Source organism: Haemaphysalis longicornis, unplaced genomic scaffold (assembly GCF_048455015.1).
Source record: "Haemaphysalis longicornis isolate Haplotype H1 unplaced genomic scaffold, Haemaphysalis longicornis Haplotype H1 scaffold_14, whole genome shotgun sequence".
Taxonomy (NCBI): domain Eukaryota; kingdom Metazoa; phylum Arthropoda; class Arachnida; order Ixodida; family Ixodidae; genus Haemaphysalis; species Haemaphysalis longicornis.
In genome coordinates this window covers 29,622,110-29,629,558 of record NW_027526245.1, presented here as the reverse complement: position 1 = coordinate 29,629,558, position 7,449 = coordinate 29,622,110, and positions in this window count along the sequence as shown.

Genomic DNA, 7,449 nt, shown 5'->3' with positions numbered 1-7,449 from the left:
TGCAAGGCCGCAGGGATGCCGCTGGCTGCCTCCGCTGGAGCGACGGGTCTGTCGATCAGCGTCTGCCGGCCTCGGACAAATTCCGCGCAGCGTCAGCAGCGTCGCTGGAAAGAGCGAATACGCAATAAGTTGTAATAAACGAGTCACCGCACAAGAGGTCGTGACTGCGGAATGACAACAGTTCGTAAACGTTATATGTGATCCCATATCAAGACAAACATTATTTCATAGTGACAGGTTACTCAGGCTGAGAAAATGTGAGACCCATGAGAAAAAAAAGACACCGGAAGGTACTATATAAAGACTAACAGAAAACGTTAAAGGAAGGAACAAGTGGAAAATATGGAAACACTCTGCTGAAAGACAACGTCAGCATGCAATAGGAACCGGAAAGCACGAACAGCAAACAAACATGATAATAACAATACCACCTAAACAGTCACCCAGTTGGGAGCAACGCGGTCAACTCGGAATCGCTTGATGAACTGATTTTGGAGCTAGGAAGGGGCAAACGCTAAAGGCGGGCACGCGCGCAACCACATACACGTATGCCGATACACAAACAAAAAAATATCTATGTAAACAACAAGCTTCTGTTCTACGCCCTGGTGCTGTCCTGCCATTAAACTTCATAATAGATATAACGCCTGAAATATTTTTCTGCATTTCTAGAGCAGCATTTCTCCATCTCTGCTGCATTTCTAGAGAAAGTTTACTTGTGTCAACCACTTCGGTCAACTACCGAAAAGGCCATGCTTTGTACATTGTATTGTAGCCTTCACTCTCATGGCGGCACATTTAGGAGACACGTGCACGGTTATAAAATGCAATAATACCTGTTATTTTATTTCTTGGACTATTAGCATAAAACTCTCACTGCGTGGCCTAGCGCATATGGGTTAGTCTGGAAAAGATGAAGGGATAACATTGATTGATTACATACAACTATTTTTGTTGAATCAGCGCCAAGTAAATTTTGCAGCGAGTTCACAATTGGGCTCACAATTGCTGCGTCTTGCATGCGCATCCTATGTGGAGCCGGAAGTTAAGAACTGCTTTATGGCGATTCTACGGCTCCTATCATCGTCAACAGATGAGTTCAGAATAGAAATGCCGTCGTCGCTTGTGTCCTTGTCAGGGTAGGGTGCGGTCGTTAGTCTCCTCCTAAAATTTAGCTCTGCATTGCACGGATTGTGCAAAACACACGCGGCCATCGCCACACAGAAGCAGTGACAACTTTAGTGACAAAGTTTTATTTCTTGTTCCCAGTATGTACACCTTCTCTGCTTACGTGAATTGTGAACTAAGTAAGAATATTCTATCATACGTGTGCTCCTCTACATTTTAAATGCAGAGCATTTCAGCAACTCACGATGTCACCCGCGTTGACATCCGTAGTCGGCATCGCTCCCCCTACACTATATGAAAAAATAATACTTACCGGCGCCAGGTTTCAGTCCCACGACTCTGCGGGCGGAACGCAAGGGACATGGTGCTCTACCCACTGCGCCACAAAGCCGACACAGAATGGAAGGTTATGAGCGCGCCTTATATCCTTGACTCATTCAACCGTCGGCCACAGGTGCACCCTCTCCCCCGCGTCCTCCTCGCCTTCTCTCCGCTCGCAACACCCTCTCTCGTCGCGTTCGGTTCGCGATGAGCAACAGTCGGTTCGCGCGCAAGAACAGGTGGGGGCGCTCGCATCGCGCTCTCTCGCCGCTGTCGGTTCGCGCTTAAACCACATATGTCGTTCGCGCGCGCTCCGGTCGCTAACATCTGTGGCGTGATCGTGACGTCAACGTCACGCGTTCGTGTGGTGGCGCGATTTCGGTGCTATAACACTCTCTCGCGAGGGGCATTGGATTGGATTTGATTGGATTGGCTTGGCTTGGCTTGGATTGGATTTGGATTGGATTGGATTAAAGTGGATTGTGTTTGATTGTGTTGCGTCATAGCCGCGCCACGTTGCGTCATAGCCGCTCCACGTTGCGTCATAGCCGCGGCAGGGGGTTCACGACACGTTTCCCCATCGACTTCATCGACAATGTCTACGCTGGAAGACAACAATTACAACAACAACAACCAATACGTAATCCATACGACTTGCAGGCACGCCCCCCGCGGAAATGCAGGCACTTTTTAACATGAATTTGTTTCTTGTGTTTTTATGAATTTATAAGACAACGTTACGCGTTGCCAACGTGTATTTTATGCTCTTTTTAATCGTTGCTTGTTTTCCTCGGTGCCAAGAAATGGGCAGTTACCCCGTCAAGCTACTTTGCTGTAGCTTTTTGTTCCTGTCCAAGCATTTTTCTACATGGTTGTGTAACAGAAAAAATGTGAAAATAAAGTTGAAAGTAACTGTATCTGCCGATCATCTTAGCGTCTAAAAGGCAGAGTAAGCCCCCTGAACCTTTGTTAGAGAAGTCCGAAGGTGCTTTTTAGTGGCGACTCTCGGCGAGTTCGGCCTCTTGTTTAATGCTCTCTTCCAGGACGGGAATTTTCTCTCCGTGTCCTCGTAGTGTGTGAGGAAGCACGGCGACAAGGGCTACTCTGATTTGTTAGGAATGTATCCGTTCGAGCACTCGCCCTCCGCCCCTCCATTAAAGGGGCCTTTTGGACGCACACGGACGTCGAGTACTGATCCAGGGTATCCCGTAAATTGGTTCACTAGCCTCTTATGGTCGCCGAACATTTTTGAAGAATTAGCGACTGGAATTTCTTCCAGGTAATGTATAATTCGCTACGGTTGAAAATGTGGCTGCTAGTGCCGTCAACGCACCCGAGCGTATAGCGAGGTTCCTTTATCATTTCTTGATCATTTCTTCGCCGATGGAGTGCAGAAACTCGATAACTCTGGGGTTGCAGCTGTGGATGGTCGACTCTGCCAAGTGAGATCTGTCTGCTATTATGTACACACTTTATTGCAACCAGAGGTAGGCAAGTGTAATGACGACGGTTTCATCCGCTGGCAATTTATTCAACTACACTCCCGCTGAAAAAACTGCATAAAACAACTTCGCGAGAGAGAGAGACAGAGAGACAGAGTAGCAAGGCAATTTAATTTATTACGGATAAGAAGAGACGTTTCCTGCCTTTTGTCGCTTATATCTAACCCTGTGACATGGGGAGGAGGGAAAAACGACATCAGAGGAATTAACTTGGGAGGGCGAGATGCCGAAGAAGAGAGAAGGTAAAAAACGAAAAGGCATGGGTGTGTAGGTTTAACTGAGTGACGTAAAGTGCCTAGGTGGTCCCACAGAAAGACAACTTTAGTTCAGCAATAACAACATTGTACAAGTAATCAAATAATGTGGCTAGCACTTCTCTGTTTAGGTATTGAGGCCAAAGCCACTTTTAAATAGAGCGATTAGGTGCCAGATATACAAAGAAAGAAGCTGAGATCTGGTTTCCCGAGCAAACAGGACCTTCCTGTTTTGCGGCGTGGCGAGATGACAGAGTACGCCGAGTGGTGTGTTTGTTGCAGTGATTCTTGAGCCTTATTCCTTTTGTTAACGTTTCGGAATTGCTGTTGCTTTTATTCAATCTTAAGGGTTCACTTCGCAATTCGCGCCTGTTGTGTATTTCCTGAGGGCTGCTGGCATTGGCGTTGGTTGTTGTTTTGGAGTAAAAAAAAGGATAGGTCTATACGATACTTATACCGCCACCAAAATGCTACTTTTATGCGACACGTAACCTTTGTATTTACTCCTGTACGCGAGTGGGGTGCGGCTGCAATCAAACGTGCTTATCCAGAACTTGAGTGGAATGCCCCTGTCGGACACGTAGTCTTTGTGCGCCTATAGTATTTCAGAGTTAGGCAACAATTTCTAATTTTACTATGGCTCCTCCATTAGGCTCGCCGCCGCGTTGCCGAATTGAATAGCGTTAAATTATACGTGATATGTTTTCAACTAATCCTGCCAAAAATGTGCCATATTGTGTAAATTGCTTCAATATGAAAATCGACGGGGCATTACAACCATGCGAAACTGGATGTCCAGCGACGCTCTTGCAAAACCATCACACCTTCTGATGGAGTGTCGGAGTCTCCAACTTTACATATTGCTACGGCAAAATACCAAACCCAAATTCTATCCCTATCCCTTTACGGCCCAGCCCACACAAACGTGTGGGTCAACGAATTCGTTTACTTAGTGGCGCCTGTTCCGGTTTCGATTTCACAGCCCTGGGTAGCCGCTGCGAACACTTCCGAGACTTTATTGGTTTCGGTAGTTCATTCATTTTGCCACCAGGGGGCGAGAAATCGCACATTAAAAATGGCGCCCCAGCAGGCACGATTACGCTAGCCGCCTTCAAGATGAAAACTGATATTTCTTCTTGCTATTCTCATATTTTCTGAATAACAAGCGTAAGACATGACTTGCAGGACTTGGAAAAACACGATCGGCTAAAAAATACACCCGTTCCCTTCGTGTGCGTTCCGTCATCACGCTTGAAATATGAACCCACACATATGTGTGGGCTGAGCTTTCGTCGTTACGAAAATTTTGCTGGGCGGTATAGGCTGGCGGGCTTGTGCACTGCAGCGCTAGCGATAAATCATTTTTTCTTGCTTTCTTGGTGTCTCAATTATTCGCGGTTTTGTGCTGGCTCGTTGGTAATGTTTTCTGGCGCCTTAACCTTGAACTAGTTCCGTAATTACTTGTGATAATAATATTAATTATAATTATTAATTACATTAATAAAACATCATTGATATTTATTTTCACAAAATCCTATTTATAATGCAAGTACTCCTGAAAACAATATGAAACTTATAAATAATGCGTAAAAATGCAGTTTTTCTGCGTCTGATGCCGTTTTTAAGGTATTCTTACTATGCGCGGATCATACGAATAGGAGCCCAGCCCACACATATGTGTTGGTTTGTTTTCTGTATGAAATACTCTGAGCTTTCCATTTTAACTTGTCGAAGCATCCTTTAAGCGGGCGGGTGTGTGACCCGCGGAGGTGAACATCAAAAGTTACGCCATAGCTTGTTAATAATTCAAACAAAATGTATTCTTATGCGGAAACGCACTCACAAAATGAAGTTAGAGAAGAAAAAAAAAAACACGCAACGAGAAAAGTCCGAGCGAGAGTTGAAAAAACGACGCGTTCACGTCGCAATCCGCCAATGCTTCGAAGAGATGACGTCGACGACTTTGCCAAGTTCGCCGCCCTTCCGCAACGGTTGAACGTCTTCAGGCCCCGAAGACGTGCCAGGACACGCTAAGACCTGATCAGTGGGGACGGCCGACCTGCAGTAGCATCAGCTCAGAGCAGCTGAGGCGCGCGCCCGTGCCTCGCCGGCCTAGGCCTCGTCCCTCAACAAGCCTGCGTTGCAGGCCCCCGGGAAACAGGCACTCTGGTGGCAGCTGCGGGTCTTCCAGGACAGGTCCTGGAACGGCAGCCGGTCATCAACAGAAGCACGCCCCTCTTCTGGCCGTGAACTGTCTCCAGGTCGCGATCTTTCCTCGCGCTCCTCGGACTCATTCTCGCCACCAACTTCTCTGGCCCGTCTTCTATGGCTCGCTCTGCCCCCACGCACCGTATTCAAGTTGGTACATACCTTGCTTCTTTATGTTCTTTCTCTTCGATATCTGGTGTGTCGCCGTCGTCCGCTAGTGCGTTAGGTGGCATCACATGCGAGTTTAAGAGCTCGCATGAAGAGCTCGCACTGCCATGTTGCAGTGCTTTTCATGGCACATTCCCATGAAAAGCACTGGGAATGTGCCATGCTTCTTGCTAAAATTATAATTAGGCAGCCCTAACGTGTGTCCTAACGACTTTAGGGGCAGCCTTAAACTAGAGTTAGCATTTTACCTTTATTACCTTTGCAAAAAAAGTCTGTAACATTTATTTTGCCATGTTTTTACACCATTCATTTTCTTTATTGTGGGGTTGTCGTGGTTTTATGTATTTAATTTTTAACAATATTATCTCAGTTCAATTGTAGTTCTGTAAAGGTTGATCTTCCCTTTATGTGGTGCCCTCTGGCCTTTAAGTGTGGGATAAATGAAATTTCATTTCATTTTTTTTTTCATTTTAAGGACCCTGAGGGCATTACTTAAGGGGAAGCGTGCATGAACGTATGACAAAGCGTTATGAAAAAGAAAGATTCGAAGGCAACAAAGAAGACAAAAAATGATCAAATTACATAGGTGCAGGAATAGCAGCAGCACATATAAAATTACAGTACAAAAATACAGTTCAAAAGTGGAAAGATACAGCAGTAAAAAGAAAGAAAATACGTGAGGCACATTTGATACGCCGGGATTGCGGAACATGATTTAGCAATTTTTCGCGGAATAATTTGCGGTTTGCGCATGAGGCTATTGCTTCAGCTAAAGGATTCCAGAGGGTTATTGCCAGAGGGTTATTCTGTATGGCTTTAAACTTGTGGGTGAGGTATGCCTGTGAGGGATGCCAAATTGATGATGCATATTTGAGTTTTGGACGTACGAACGTCAGGTGGGTTAGTTTTTTGATGTCCGGAGGTGCAAGGTTTAGATGAAATGAAACGTATTACAATTCACCCCGAGGTGACGTCCCAACATCGTTGAACGTCTAACAGCAACGATAAGTCTGACGTTTGAAGAATTCCCGGTGGGTGAAAGCATTGGCGAAAACATCTTTAAACGTATGCAGTGGTCCAATGTTAAACTGAAAGTTACTTTGCCCGAGTGTTAAGATTAACGACGTGGCAATCAGTGTCCAAATCTTTTGCCCAGCAGCAGTGTCGGTCACGCCGTTAGACCTGAAATGGGTACGTCCGGGCAAACGCCAAAACCATTCAGGGCAAAATATTCCGTCAAAACACCTCTTCGGGAACGCGGTGCGCGATGGTGATCCACGGTGGCAGTCTGTCCCCGCACAGATCCAAACAACCAAATTAGCGAGAGGCTAACAGCTCCGGCATAAGGAGGAAATGTTCTTTGCTGACCAAAATACATGATAAAACATGATGGATTAAGTTATTATGATGTAAAATTTTGTTCTACACAAATTTCATTCTGTAGAGCCTGCGGAGTATTTAAAAGCAGCCCGCATTACTGTGGTGAATATCAAGCAGACTTGGTTTTTATTGGTCTTTGTCAAAAATAATTCAATACTCTGCGTGATGGGGACGGGCGATATTTCGTGTGATGATTTTGAACCCGCTGTGGAAGTGCGATACTAATGGGAGCTGCGACCGGAGAAAAATGAAAAGTTTAGGTTTGACATAATCAGACCAATAAAATTCGACATCACCAAAAAGAACACTTCGGCTCGGGGTTCATACGCGCGCCCACTTTGCAACGGAACGCGTCAGAGAATTGGCGCATGTTCATAAGAGGGACTGTGCAGCGGCCCCTTTCGTCAGCGTTGATGCTGCCTTGTGGGCTGGCGTTCTGGCACCATTTTGCGCAGTGGGACACGAAGAAAAGCTGCGGCGCGGTGAGG